Source organism: Pinus tabuliformis, chromosome Q (genome assembly GCF_031772625.1).
Source record: "Pinus tabuliformis cultivar Carrire ecotype Pingquan chromosome Q, CPIR1, whole genome shotgun sequence".
NCBI lineage: Eukaryota > Viridiplantae > Streptophyta > Pinopsida > Pinales > Pinaceae > Pinus > Pinus tabuliformis.
Window position 1 is genome coordinate 116,210,853 of NC_142296.1, and position 16,550 is coordinate 116,227,402.

A 16,550-nucleotide genomic window follows, 5' to 3' on the forward strand; every position below is an offset into this window, starting at 1 on the left:
CTTCCTACTCAACCTTTACCCAACCCCAATAATAAAGTGGTACAAATGATACATTCTATGACCCCGCTTTCTTCATCCGGATTTCAGACTATGCCAGTTTGAGTCAATGATCTCCAATTGAGATCAGGGAAGGTAGTAACCTCAAAGAATCAAAAGCAGCCCATGGTTATTATCGATGAGAAAGGAGAGTAGGAAACTTCTAACAAGTCCAAAAAAGTTGACACAATTTAGCCTATCCTTGTACATTCTAATCCCTTGTCATCTTCTTCCAACCAACCTCCCTATCCAGAGAGGTTAGTGGTTGAGAATAAAGGCCCCATTCCTGAGGCTAGCCTGGCTTCCAAGCTTAGGAACCTTTTCATAAGGGTACCTTTGCTCCAAACTATCAAATAGATCCCCATTTGTACAAAAATCATTAGGGAACTCTGTCTCAAGAAGACAGGAAGGAGAAGATTGGAACCCCAAACCATTCAATTTGTTGGTAGAGTAGAAGAGTTAATGACTGGATGTATGCACATGGAAAAATATACCAACCCTGGAAACCCTATTGTCTCCATTTAGATAGGTGATGTTCTTGTCTCCAATGTACTTATAGACCTAGGGGAAGCCATTAATGTTATGACCAAGGAAACCATGGATCAACTTGAATTGGTCCATATTCGTCCTACTCCCACTATGCTTGAACTGGCAGATAGATCTAAAATCAAGCCAGAAGGAGTATTGGATGATGTAGTCATCTCCTTAGATTCTTGATAATATCCCATAGATTTCATTGCGGTTCAGCCAAAGAACACTATGGGAGGGCATCTCTTGATCTTGGGATGACCATGGCTTGCTACGGCAGATTCTTATATCGGATTTCGTTCTAGTGATATGTATATTTCCCATGGAGATTCCAGAAAGAAAGTCACCCTATATCCACCCGCTAGATCTATTTAGGAGCTCCAAGACACTTTATGGTTAGACTACAGTAGTGATGAGGAGACTTAGCCTATTTCCTTGATACATCAGAATGTTGAGTCCTCGCAGGAGGGAGAGATTCAAGACTTCCTAAACAATCTAGACACCATGCCTAATTTTGAGTCATTGAGTCAAATTTTTAGTCTAGATTTTTAGGAAGGATATGACTCTCTACCCCCATCGTCACCATCTCTAGCAACACCCTTATGTACTCTGGAGCCTAATACTACTCTTGTTGAGATTAGTCCAGGTAAATCCTTGTATTTCAGTTCAGACTTGGATACTTCTCAGCGAGAGCAGCTTGTGAATTTGTTGCAAAACCATCTTGATGCCTTTGCATGGGGTTATGAAGATATGAAAGGCATCCCTCCAGAAACATGTACACACCATATCTATGTTCAAGATGGAGCCCGACCTGTCCGAAAACCCTAAAGGTGAATGAACCCAACTCTAAGAGACATTGTAAGAGAATAATTGTAAAAACTCTTAGATGGCGATTTTATCTATCCCATTTCTGACAGCCAGTGGGTCTCTCCATTAGTATTAATCCCAAAGAAAGGTGGGAGGTGGTGCATTTGTATTGACTACAGAGAATTGAATAAAGCCACTCTCAAAGATTATTTCCCCCTTCCTTTCATTGATCAGGTACTAGATACCCTCGCTGGTAAGGAGTACTTTTCTTTTCTAAACAGCTTTAGCGGATATAACCAAATATAGATAGCACCCGAGGATCAAGACAAAACCACTTTTACATGTCCATGGGGTAAATTTGCTTATCGAGTGCTTCCCTTTGGGCTATGTAATGCCCCAGCTGCCTTTCAAAGGGAAGTCTTGGCTAATTTTGTTGACCTTGAATGCGTAAAAATCTATATGGATGATTTCTCTGTGTTTGGTGATTCATTTCAGGAAGCCCTCAAGAATCTAGAAAAAGTTCTTCTTCACTTCCAAGAAGCTCATCTTTCCTTGAGTGACAAGAAATGAAGATTGATGTACAAGGCAGGAGTGGTTCTTGGCCATCTTATTTCCGACAAAGGTATCCAGGTTGACCCTGCAAAAATAGAAGTCATTTCGAGGCCTCCTATACCCAAAACTCAAAGGGAAGTGAGAGGTTTTCTAGGACATGCAGGCTACTATAGGAGATTCATTGATAATTTCTCAAGGATAGCTACCCCCCTTTTCTGACTTTTGGCTAAAGATAGTGAGTTTTCTTGGTCTACAGCTTGCCAACAGTGCTTTGAGACATTAAAGGAAAAATTAGTTCAGGGACCAACGTTGAGAGGGCCAAATTGGTCGCTGCCATTTCATATTTCCTCTAATGCCTCAGATACTGCTATAGGCGCAGCTTTAGCACAGGAAGAAGACAAACAATCTTATGTTATTTATTTCAATAGTAAAAACTTGTCAACCGTTGAAGTCAATTATACAGTTACTGAGAAAGAGTTTTTAGCTATGATTTTTTCCATTAATAAATTGAGACATTATATTACAGGATATGAAGTTTTTGTACATACTGACCATTCCGTTATAATATATGTAATGAATAAACCATTAACTAGCAGTAGAGTGACTAGGTGTTTGCTATTATTATAAGAATTTAATATTACCATTGTTGATAGACCGGGAAAGTCAAATGTAGTTGCAGATTATATTTGAAGATTAAATAATCCTAGTGAAGAAATTCATGTTGATGATGATTTTCCTGACGAACACCTTTTCGCTGTGTCAACAAAATATCCATGGTTTGCTGACATAGCTAACTATTTAGTCACTAGAAAATTACCACCTCACTTATCCACTCGTGAAAAGCAGAATATCATTCAAAAAAGTGTTTCATATTCCTAGATCCAAGGAGACCTCTTTTACACCAGAGCATATCTCATTATTCGTAGATGTGTAAGAGAGGAAGAGGTGTTTGATATCTTAAAATCTTCCCATGATGAACCTTGTGGAGGTCACTTCGCTGATAAGCGGACTGCATACAAAGTATTACGAGCTGGCTATTTTTGGTCTTCCTTGTTCAAGGATCTCAAACAGTATGTCAAGCGGTGTGATAGCTGTCAGCGAATTGGCCAGCCTAATCAAATCAATGAAATGCCTTTATGTCCTCAGGTTATGATTGAGCCTTTTGAAAAATGGGCCATTAATATCATAGGACCAATAAATCTTGCATCATCAAATAAAAAGCATATTTTGGTTTGTACAGATTTTGTTACAAAATGGGTAGAAACTAAAGCTATTTCTTTTGCTACCGAAATAGTTGTTGTTGATTTTCTTTTTACTGAAATCTTTACTAGATTTGGTGTGCCTAGAAAAATTGTTTCTAACAATGGATTGTAGTTTGTTTCTAATCTGGTACAGGGTGTGATGGAGCAGTACAAAATACGGCACAGAAAATCTACACCGTATCATCCGCAAGAAAATGGTCTGGTGGAGTCCACGAATAAGGTGATCAAGTCCATCCTCACAAAGATGGTAAACATGCATAGAAAGAAATGGGCTGACAAATTACCAAAAGTATTATGGGCCTACTGAACCACTTGGAGAAATAGCACAGGACACACACCATATGAGCTGGTGTATGGGAAACAAGTCCTTTTGCCGATAGAATTCCAGATCAAGACTTTCAGGACTACAGTCCAATTGGGACTAGATCTCTCTGAAGCACAGTAGCATCACCTTCTACAATTAAACGAGTTAGATGAAATCCTAAGGGATGTTGTTCAGCAAAACATCTTGGTTCAAAAGTAGCACAAGAAGTGGCATGACAAGTCCAGTCAGAAGAAGCAGTTGCAACCAAGTGATAGGGTACTCCTTTATGATTCAAGATTCAAACATTTTAAAGGAAAATTCCATACACGCTGGATGGGACCCTATGAGGTGGTCAAAGTGTTCGAAAATGGAGCGGTAGAAATCAAAAATATTGATGGATGGAATTTTGTGTTCCTGGTAAATGGGCATAGACTGAAGGTATATTTTCAGCCCCTTACTAAAGGAGATTTTATGCAGCAAGTCCAACAACCATTTGAAAAGGAATTTGTAGGTGGTAACACCAATCTGTTAAAGAATTGATTCCTTCTTGTCCTTATTAAAAAAAAATAATCAAAGAAAAAAAAAGAAAAAAATGACAAAAATAAAATTATAAAAAGAAAAAAATTATTGTAATTATGAAAATCAGTTGACTGACATGATTGCAGAAGGATCGACCGGAAAAATAGCATGTTGGCAAGAAGATCAAAATTCTAATAAAAAGGAAATGTTACTTGATTTTTAGATATGTTGGCTACCACCAAGAAGAAGCAGGTTCATGAAACCGAACACTTACCCAAGTTTGGGGTAACTAGCATGGACATTTTTATCCAAGTAAACGCTTACTTCCCACTGCAGTTATTTTTCCTGCACCAGTGCAGGAAGATTTCAAGGTAAAAAGATTGTCTTTCTTCTATTTCCCATTTCGAAATTTCCCACTATTTATTTTCTAAATTCCCCAATGAATTACCTTCCTCTTTCTTCTAATAAATTACCCTTAACCGATTTTGTAAAGTCCCTCTTTTCCCTTAAATTTGTTCCCACATACCATTTCGTTTATCCCTCTTGGTGATATTGTTTTTGAAATCCCTATTGTAATATTCCTTCCCATTCTAAAATTTTTACCCCTTTCCCTCTTCTTTATTTCCTCATAAATTGATTGCAGAATTTGATGCAGTCAATCCAGACGGCATGTTCAAGAAACACCAAAGGATGGCGAATAATTTTTTCTTGTATAATGAGGTAAATGTTTTACGTCCAGCTACAGAAGTATGTCCTATCAGATTCTCTGTTTGGTAAAAATATCTGGTGCAAGCACAATGTTGGCATTTTGGCATAGGGGTGGCGCTATGATACAGGTGTTGTCCTTGATGGCAACTCTCTTTGATGACAGATCTCCGTTCAGACTACAGAATGAAGAGAAATCTCATATATGCAGGTTAATTAAGTCCAAGTTGCGTATACACGCTGGTAATCTGCATACTAAGTCGCGTATACGCAGGAGATCTATATACGAAGGCGCGTATACACGCAGATACATGAACAGAAAAGGGCGTATATGTCGGGAAGCTTCCTTTTGGTCCGTGGTAGTTAGTCCTCGGTACTTGAGCCTATGTCTTTGGACCAAAGTATCTCGACAGACGTATTGATCCCTAGTTTTTAAGTTGATGGTATTGGATCTCTATGGTTTTGGCTCTTGGTATTGAGCAAGGCCTAAGGCTATATAAGGAGAAGAAGATCATTAGGGAAAATCATCTTTTTGAAAAGGCTTGAATATTTGAAAAAAAAAGGAGATCTGGTATGCAGGTTCTGGGTTGCTTGATCTAAGCTAAGGAGAGATCACTTCGGTTGATGGAAGACTAGATCTAAGGATAGATCGGGATCTAATGATTTGAAATGCACTATTATGATATGGTTGATTATGCGTATTTCTAGATCTGCATACTGACGCAATGTTATGTTCTGGGTCTAACTGATGTCTGGTACAGCTGCAAGTTGAGAGAATTTATTTTTAGATCTGTACGCAGGTTGTCTTCGGTAAAAGCGCGTGTATACGCGGGTTGCTCTCATTGAAGTAGCGTATATCTTTTGAAGCTTGATTTTTGGGTTTGCAGTTGGGTCTAACTGTTATTGCAGAGTTCTGTTGTCTGCTTTGTGTTCTAGTAATTGGTGATTGACAGGGTTTCAGTGGTTCAGTGATTCAAAGATTGATGATGCTAGTATTGGTTGTTTTGTGCTTCAATGATCTGTTGTGAAAGTTGAATGAATTGTGGTCTTCAGATTGTAATGTTGTGCTTCAGGAATATCCAGTCTGAAAATGTATGAAAGGTGGTACCTGAAAGAAAGAAGATTGTAGGCTAGCACCTACGTACTAGTATCTTGGCTAGTACAAGAGCAAAGGGGGTTGGAGCTCCCTTCCAAGGAAGTTTGGAGAACGAGAGAAGGTTGTAGCCTTCTGCAGGTTGTAGCCTGCGTACTGGTATAAGGCTGCACCAGTACAAAAAGATTGTAAACTGAAGTTTCATATTAAAGAAAGATAGAGACGACTTGCAGCAGGTGGTTTTCACCCACATTGGGTTTCCACCTTATATCATGGTGTTCATGTGTGTGGTTTTTGTGTGATCTGTTCTACTGCATCTGTTTACTCTTAATATGGTGAATAATGTCCTTATGCACTTAACTGAAGATAAACTAACTGAATTATAAGATTTCTGGTTATACGCTGTTTTCTTTAGACACAGTTGCGTGTACACGTTGGTTCACTTAACGAAAGTAGCGTATATGTTTCTGAGAATTGAAAATTTTTTATAGTTCTGATAATACTGATTCACCCCCCCTCTCAGTATTATTTTCAACAATTGGTATCGGAGCAGGTCCTTCAGAGAAGCTTGACGGCTTGAAGGTAGATCGTTCATCATGAGCAACTACGAGAAAGAAGCATCAATCAGGCCACCGGTTTTTGATGGGACAAACTTCAATTATTGGAAGGTAAGAGTTACTGCCTATCTTCAATCTCTTGGTACAGAAGTTTGGAACATCGTAGAGACAGGCTACACTTTTCCTTCAGCTACTCCTACAGATGCAGCCGAGAAAAAGAAATATGAAACAAATGCGAAAGCAGTCAATACTCTATTGGGATGCATCTCTCAATCAGAATTCATGAAGGTAATGCACTATAAATCTGCAAAAGAAATATGGGATAAAATGGTCACGAGCTATGAAGGAGACGATCAGGTAAAGCGTGCTAAACTTCAAACTCTCAGGATTAAGTATGAGACTCTCAGAATGTATAATGATGAAAGTGTGGCTAACTACTTCCTTAGGGTAGATGAGATTGTCAATTGCATGCAAAACTTGGGTGAAGAAATAAAAGAGGCTATTGTGGTTGAAAAGGTTCTAAGATCTTTGTCCCCCAAGTTTGAATCTAAAGTGTCTGCCATAGAAGAAAAGGAAAATTTGCAAATTCTTACTATGTCTCAGCTTCACGGAATTCTAACCGCTTATGAAATGAGAAAGGGAGGTCCATCAGACAGAAGAGAAGCTGCCTTCAAGGCTTCAGGCAAAGAAGATTACTATGAAGCAAGTCACCTGCCAGAAGATGAAGAAGAGGAATCAAATTTTGTCAGAAATCTTCAAAGGGGTTCTGGAAGGTTCAGAGGTAAGTTACCTTTTAAATGCTTTGCTTGTGGAAGAGTAGGTCATTATGCTGCCAAATGTCCTCACAAAGATAAGAATGACAAGGGAAAGGAACCTGTTAAATGGAACAAGAAACAATATGAAAAGAAGAAAAGCTATTACACTCATGAAGATAGTGATGGACTTTCAAATAGTGATGAAGATGAACAAGGTAATAGATATAAATTTTTAATGGCTTTTGAAGATGATGACTACATGGATGCTATAGATGTAGAAGGCTTTTATGAAGAAATGAAAGATCTCAAAGTTTGTTTAGAAGAGAAGAGTGCTATTATTGATTCTCTACAATGTCAACTAGCTGAAAAGGAAAAACATCTTGAAAAATTGGAATGTGAGATTGTTTGTCTTAGAAAGGAGATTGAGAAAACCAAAGCAATTAATCTTAAGTTTGTTAAAGGATCTGAAACCTTGGATCAGATTATCAATGTGCAGCGATCTCCTCTGATCAAGATAGGTCTTGGATATAATGGAGAAACATCTCAAGCCTCTACCTCTAAAAGTTATCTTGATGCAGCAAGGAGAAGCGAGCAAAGGCCAAATAAAAGTCATCAGGTGAATCAGGGACAGTTTATCTCAAGAACAAATAAAGACCATCAAGAAATTCGGGGACAAACTGCCTTAAGGACAAACAGAAGCTACAATCAGCCACAGGTAAAATCTTCCCAATTTGCTCCAAGAATGAATGGAAGTTACAATCGGTTGGATGATAGATCTGATTATCGCAGAAGTTTCTTTAATGGCCAATGCTTTTCTTGCCATAACTTCGGTCACAAAGCAGCTCAATGTGTTGCCTACAAAACAATCATGACTAGAGAAGCTCAAAAGCAAGGGAGAATGACTGGAACCATGAAAAGGACTTATAACAATTTTTCGGTTCTTGAAAATGAAGTTGAATGCTCTATTTGTAATAACTTTGGTCATGAAGACTCTGAATGCAGGAGCAGGTTCCGGAAGACAACTCAGAAGGAACAAACCTCAAATGTTAGAACATGGAGAATAAAAGAATCACAACCAGAAAGATGTGGGATAGCCTTTTATGCAGAAGGTCAAGAAAGTCTATGGTACATTGACAGCGGATGTTCGAAGCATATGACAGGGGACAAAGAAAAGCTTGAGTCATATACCGCATTAGAAAAGGGGAAGAAAGTTTCTTTTGGGAACAATATCTCTGCAGCCATAAAAGGAAAAGGTGTTGCTCCGTTAAAAGAGAAGGTCAAAGCAGGAAATGTTTTATATGTTGATGGATTGAAGCATAATCTTCTGAGTGTCAGTCAGATGTGTGATCAAGGAACCGAGGTAATATTTAGATCAAATGGATGCTGTGTTCGCGATCTTGATACAGGTAAAACAATGATCAAAGGAAGAAGGACTCCAAATAATCTATATATCTTTGAGGAAAGACAACAATGCTACTTAAGCAAGGATGATGAACATTGGCTATGGCATCGGAGGTTGGGGCATCTAAGCTTTTCACAAATAAGGAAAGCATGCAAATATCAGGCAGTTCGTGGTCTTCCAGATATCAAAATTCTAGACAATACCATATGCAAATCTTGTCAGTTTGGAAAGCAAACCAGAACTAACTTTCCAGAGAAGGAAGGATCAACTAGCATGCCTCTCGAGCTAGTCCATACAGATGTATGTGGTCCATTTAGGAAGAGGACACCTCGAGGAGAAGAATATCTGATATTATTCATTGATGATTTCTCCAGATTTGTTTGGTTAGGGCTCATGAAGCACAAAGATGAAGCATTCGAAAAATTCAAATCCTTCAAAGCCTTGGTTGAAAATGAATCAGGACACAAAATTAAGTGCCTCAGATCTGACAGAGGTGGGGAGTTTACCTCAAACGAATTTTTCGATTTCTGTGAAGAACATGGGATAAGAAGAGAATTCTCTACAGCTAGAACTCCTCAGCAAAATGGGGTTGTGGAAAGAATGAACAGAACAATCCAACAAATGGCTCGTGCTATGCTTGATGAATCAGGTACTCCCGCAACCTTCTGGGGTGAAGCTGCACATGCTGCGGTTATTATTCTTAACAAAACAAATGTCCAAGTAAACAGCACTCAAACACCTCATGAGCTCTGGAGTGGTGAGACTCCTTCGGTGAAGCACTTCAAAATCTTTGGGAGCAAATGTTATATTAAGAATACTGATGAGAAACTTGGCAAACTTGAACCAAGAGCAGATGAGGGCATTCTTCTTGGTTATTCTCCACATAGCAAAGCATACAAGTGCTACAATAAAAGACTTGGCAGAATTGTTGACAGCATTGATGTAGTGGTTGATGAGAAGGGATATATTCCTAGGCAAGTTCATCATGAAGACGTTGAAGAAGAAGAAGGCTACCCTCAAAGGCGGAATGATGAAGAAGAAGAACCTCAAGAAGAACCAGAGGAGCAGACAAGAATAGAAGAGAAGACTCCATCCATATATGTTCAAAAGAATCATCCAGAATCTCAGATTGTGGGGCAAAAAGAAGCAGGAGTACAAACAAGAAGGACACTTGCAGAAGCTTCAAGCTATTTGGCATTACTCTCCTCCACGGAACCACAAAACGTGAAAGAGGCATGCAAAGATGAATGTTGGGTCAAAGCAATGGATGAAGAACTTGAGCAGATCGAAAAGAACAACACTTGGGAATTAGTTCCTAGACCAAAAGATAAGAATGTAATAGGAACAAAATGGGTCTTCAAGAATAAATTGAATGAAAATGGAGAAGTAATTAGAAACAAGGCCAGACTTGTTTGTAAAGGGTATGCGCAGCAAGAAGGAATAGATTTTGAAGAGACCTTTGCTCTTGTGGCAAGACTTGAGGCCATCCGAATGTTCCTTGCTCTCTCAAGCTTTCAAAACTTCAAGGTATTTCAAATGGACGTGAAATCAGCCTTTCTGAATGGAGACTTAGAAGAAGAAGTATATATTGAGCAGCCAGATGGTTTTATTCTTGGGAATGATCCAAACCTTGTATGCAGATTGAAAAAGGCTCTCTATGGACTCAAACAAGCTCCAAGGGCTTGGTACTATCGGTTGGACAAATATCTTCACCAACAAGGCTTTTCAAAAGGATCAGCAGATAGCAATCTCTATATAAAAGTTGAAAATAACAAATTGCTAATTCTTGTTGTTTATGTAGATGATATTATCTTTGGCAGCAATGAAGAGACTATGAGTCAAAACTTTGCCTTGGTTATGCAGAAAGAATTCGAAATGTCACTACTTGGAGAATTGACATATTTTCTTGGATTGCAAATCCAACAAAATGAAGGAGGTATCTTCTTGTCTCAAACCAAATACCTCAAGCAGATCTTGAAGAAGTATGGCATGGAAGAGTCAAAGCCAGTATGTACACCCATGGTTATAGGATGCAGCCTCAGTGCAAGTGATGAATCAGCAGCAGTTCACCAACCCACTTATAGATCCATGATTGGGAGTTTGCTTTATTTGACAGCTACCCGACCAGATATTACACATGCAGTAGGAATTGTTGGAAGATTTCAAGCCAACCCAAAGGAAACTCATCTTCAGGCAGTCAAAAGAATCTTCAAGTATCTTCAAGGGACCCAAAACTATGGCTTATGGTATCCTAGAAATACAGATCTCACTTCATGCTTACACAGATGCAGATTGGGCTGGAAGTGTGGATGATAGGAAAAGCACAAGTGGTGGTGCTTTCTTCATGGGTTCCAGATTAGTATCTTGGTTCAACAAGAAACAGAGTTTGATTGCCTTATCTACAGCTGAAGCAGAATATGTGGCTGCGGCATCTTGTTGCACACAACTTCTTTGGATGATGCAGACCTTGCAGGACTTTCAAATCACTTGCCCTCCACCAGTCTCTATCTTATGTGATAATACAAGTGCAATCAGCATTTCAAAGAATCCAGTCATGCACTCAAAGACCAAGCACATACCAATCAAGTACCATTTTCTTCGGGAACAAGTGCTTGAGCAGAAGGTCAAGTTGGAGTATGTTCCTTCTAAGGAACAAGTTGCTGATATTCTCACAAAACCATTGCCCAGGGAAACTTTTGAATATCTCAGACAAAAGCTGGGAGTAGTTGATGCTTCATCCTGCTATTAAAGCTTGTCTGTTCTACAGAAAAGTTGGTATACGCAAGTCACGTAAGGGATATCCGCGTATATACGCTGATTTATGTGGGGTAATTCGCGTGCATGTTGTATGCTTGTTGCAGAAAGTATATCCGCGTACATACGCTGGTTTATGCAGGAGAAATCGCGTATATGGAGTTCTGAACAGCAAGGGCAAACTCTGGTTTGAAAAGGTCTGAGATGGGTATGTCAGAATTCTTCAGGCACAGTTTCAGGGGGTGCAGCAGGCACAGGTTCAGGGGGAGCAGCTTAAAATTCTCATAAAGCATTGTTGGCATTTAGATGTTTTAGGTTGTTGGTTTCAGGAGAAGGAGCTCAGAAAGAAATCCTGGTTGCTGATCTAAAAGATGTTTATCAGATGCTACTGGTGACTTTCATAAGTCTTGGTCTAGATCTGTTGTCTCTATGTCTCTTTTGTGATATCTCTTTTATGGTGTCAAGGTCATGTAACGGCCTATGTTGGTTTCCCCACTATGCCTGGGATGAATGATGTAATATAATTGGTTGTTTCTGATGTGTCCCCTCTTGGTAGGGAGTATGGATGTATGTATTGAGTCTTTTGGTGATAGGAAGGTCCCTTATGGTATATAAGTCTTGGTTCTCTTTGAAGAACATCGTTTGCAGATCTTGCCTACAGTCAGGGGGAGCATGATTCAGCACAGCCAAGCAGAGGTATCAGCATGTTCTCAGGGGGAGCACAACCCTTTGCCCTTGATGACAAAGGGGGAGAATGATTCTAAGGAGCTTGAGGTTGCCATCAAGTCCAAAGGGGGAGATTGTTGGCATTTTGGCACAGGGGTGGCGCTATGATACAGGTGTTGTCCTTGATGGCAACTCTCTTTGATGACAAATCTCCGTTCAGACTACAGAATGAAGAGAAATCTCATATACGCAGGTTAATTAAGTCCAAGTTGCGTATACACGCTGGTAATCTGCATACTAAGTCGCGTATACGCAGGAGATCTATATACGAAGGCGCGTATACACGCAGATGCATGAACAGAAAAGGGCGTATATGTCGGGAAGCTTCCTTTTGGTCCGTGGTAGTTAGTCCTCGGTACTTGAGCCTATGTCTTTGGACCAAAGTATCTCGACAGACGTGTTGATCCCTAGTTTTTAAGTTGATGGTATTGGATCTCTATGGTTTTGGCTCTTGGTATTGAGCAAGGCCTAAGGCTATATAAGGAGAAGAAGATCATTAGGGAAAATCATCTTTTTTGAAAAGGCTTGAATATCTGAAAAAAAAAAGAGATCTGGTATGCAGGTTCTGGGTTGCTTGATCTAAGCTAAGGAGAGATCACTTCGGTTGATGGAAGACTAGATCTAAGGATAGATCGAGATCTAATGATTTGAAATGCACTATTATGATATGGTTGATTATGCGTATTTCTAGATCTGCATACTGACGCAATGTTATGTTCTGGGTCTAACTGATGTCTGATACAGCTGCAAGTTGAGAGAATTTATTTTTAGATCTGTACGCAGGTGGTCTTCGGTAAAAGCGCGTGTATACGCGGGTTGCTCTCATTGAAGTAGCGTATATCTTTTGAAGCTTGATTTTTGGGTTTGCAGTTGGGTCTGACTGTTATTGCAGAGTTCTGTTGTCTGCTCTGTGTTCTGGTAATTGGTGATTGACAGGGTTTCAGTGGTTCAGTGATTCAAAGATTGATGATGCTAGTATTGGTTGTTTTGTGCTTCAATGATCTGTTGTGAAAGTTGAATGAATTGTGGTCTTCAGATTGTAATGTTGTGCTTCAGGAATATCCAGTCTGAAAATGTATGAAAGGTGGTACCTGAAAGAAAGAAGATTGTAGGCCAGCACCTACGTACTAGTATCTTGGCTAGTACAAGAGCAAAGGGGGTTGGAGCTCCCTTCCAAGGAAGTTTGGAGAACGAGAGAAGGTTGTAGCCTTCTGCAGGTTGTAGCCTGCGTACTGGTATAAGGCTGCACCAGTACAAAAAGATTGTAAACTGAAGTTTCATATTAAAGAAAGATAGAGACGACTTGCAGCAGGTGGTTTTCACCCACATTGGGTTTCCACCTTATATCATGGTGTTCATGTGTGTGGTTTTTGTGTGATCTGTTCTACTGCATCTGTTTACTCTTAATATGGTGAATAATGTCCTTATGCACTTAACTGAAGATAAACTAACTGAATTATAAGATTTCTGGTTATACGTTGTTTTCTTTAGACACAGTTGCGTGTACACGCTGGTTCACTTAACGAAAGTAGCGTATATGTTTCTGAGCATTGAAAAAGTTTTATAGTTCTGATAATACTGATTCACCCCCCCTCTCAGTATTATTTTCAACACACAACGCAGTGCAAACACAACAGTACACGCAGGTTTGGTGCAGAAACACAGTTGACTGTGAAAAAAATTTACATAGTCCTGGAGTGGTTTATCAGGGATATTTATGGGCCTATACTTCCCTACACATGTGTTAATATTTTATCTCATTCCATGTTCTAATTGATGATTTGTTTCATTATTTACTAATCTAGGAACAAATCTTTAAAGTGCAAGGTGTGTAAGGTTTGGAATCTAATCTTCTTAATAAATGCTAAAGTATGTCTGATTGAATTATGACATCGACTGCAGGATGGTACTACTATCTAATAACCTGTACACCCTCCTTGAAATTATTCCGCATTGCCTAACCATTATTAGCTTACCTGCACTCTGATCATCCTAGCCGTTGCGACACTACCGCCTATACTGCCATTGCATCCAATCATCACGATTCGCCCATAGCGGGATGACACGAATCAATACGTGATGTGGGGGGGCTGTTCCATCATAGCTGGGTGAGTGGGTCTGAAAATATGGACGACGATGGACCTCCAGCATAAAAATCTCAGTGAACGTTGGAGTCACTCAAAAATACCTTCACAGGTGTGAATAGAGTGAAGTGGAGTGTGGTTCGTAATGGTGCCTATGAGGAATGAACAACTTTCTTTTCTAGAAATTGCACAAACCACTGAGTACAGGAATAGTCTTGCACTATTGCAAGAATCTGGGTTCCTGCCATTTTTGCATAAGTTTGATGGGTTCAACATGGTGGTGGCATTAGAGTTTGCAAGGACGTTCAAAGAAGGCCGAGTCATGGTTGGGTCCTTAAAATTAAAAATTATAGAGGATTTCATCGGACAAGCCACAGGCTTTGTACTTACAGGGGAGTGCTGGTTTAAAAAAGAGCGGCTCGTGAAGAAGCGTTGGCACTGCTTTCTGGTCGATAAGAAAATTAAGGTCGATTAGAGAAAGGGACTTCGACAGATTGCCATGGTCAGGAAGTGGTGAGATTTACTGTTTCTATTGCAGAAGTTTGTAACCAGAGAAGGACACTATACCTTGGCATTTTTATACCATCTGTAATTGCTTTTACATTTCAAGGCAGGAAAATTGATTAATTTTCCTCACTTCTTGCTCAAAAGCCTTGAGAAGATGGTGAAAAACGTGCAGAGTAGCAGTGCAAGCCAGGTTGCAAACAAGCTCTGCCATCACGGGCTTATTACAATTCTGGTCAAGAAAAAGTTAGAAGAAAAGGGGATAACGTGGGGAGTGTTTTTGAAAGAATTCCAAGCAAGGGGTGCAGAAGATTCTGATAGCACCAGTATAGGTAGGAAGAGAAAGGTGGGGGCATTATCTCCTGCCAAGCAGGAAGGAAAAAATTCACCAGTGTAAGTAGAGAAGAGGACCATTGAGAACACTCCAGCCGCGGCAAAGAAGAGGAAGACTAGAGCCTCGATGAGGAGGAAAAATGTCACCCAAGGGATGAACCAATCGAGTTCTTGAATCGTAATCGATGAAACACCCCAAAGTTCCCCCATAGTTCATAATCTCTTGGTGCTTGCAGACGCAGTGGCATACACTCTGGAAGATGAGGAGAATGCAGAAGACAAAGTCCTATTGTCAACATTTGTCAGCAAGCTAAACAGTAGAAATACTTTACTGGTGAAGTGCAAGCAAAAGAGAACGAGGAGCAACAACATGTAGAGGGTCTTGTAATTTCAGTGAACCAGACGTAGAAACCCTTAATTATTTTGAGGGTCAAGGTATTGAAAACCCTACAATTTTAGAAGGTCAGGGTACTAAAGACCCTATGATTTTTGAAGGTCAGGGTATTGAAGACCCTACAGTGTTCGAAGGACCAAGTATTGAAGTCCCTGCAGTTGTAGAGGAGAAAGGAACCAATACTCCTACTAATTTGGAAAGACAGCGTGTTGAATCCCCTGAGAAGCTGGGAGAACAAGGTGTTAAGAGCCCCAGGGAATTGAGTGCATAAGGCACAAAGATTGGTGAGGGCATCAAAACCCTCAATAATGAGAAAACCCCCAGTATAGAAACCCTCGACGATGTTATAAAGCATGCTTTCGAAAACCTTGACCTTGATGATGATGGCACTTGTTTCGAGTCCATGGCAGAAAAGACGTTCACACCCGAAGATCTTAGCACAACACCCTCCACTCTTTTCCTCAATAGTAGAATGGTAGATCTGGAGCAACAAGTCCATGACCTGGAGGCTTTGAAATAGGTCATGAAAGAGAAAAGTTGGCAAAAACAGAGCGAGGTGGAGTTATTTGTAGAAGTAAAGAGGCACCAGCAACAAGCAAAGGTATGGAAGTATCAGGATTCCAAATTCTATAGATTCCTCAACAAGGTGACTAAGCAGCTGTGAAAAGCCCGAGACAAGAAGCCAAAGATAATAACGACAGGAATAAACATTGAAGTTTAGGACTGAGGAGATGGGAATTCATTTTTGAAGGTTTCTTGCAGAGGTAAAACGTTGTGTGAGGACACACAACATATTAGGGATGGGAGGATGTTGGTATCCTAAATTTCCCTATTTTCTACCCTATTTCCATCAAAATCAACCTTTGTTTTATCTCAATAAAAGACCCTTCCTTCCTACACTAGTACAAGATAGTTACCCATTCCTGCACATGCTCATATTTTATATTAATATTTATTTCAACACTTTATTAATCATTTTTTATGGATTTCATGCATATTTACATATCTCTTGTAACTCATATTAATTTCTTAGAGTAATCATGGAACTCAGTATTAATTATGAAAGAGTATGACTAGTGCAGGTAGATTCCTGCACCGCCACGAGGACTATCCAAGATTTCCGAGAAGCCAAATATTCCACGAGGATGGGTCTCGATACTTGACCCCGAGTTTAGCTGTTGATGAACTGAAGCAGGATAATATGTGGTGCACAATCAGGGAATATTTTCCAAAGT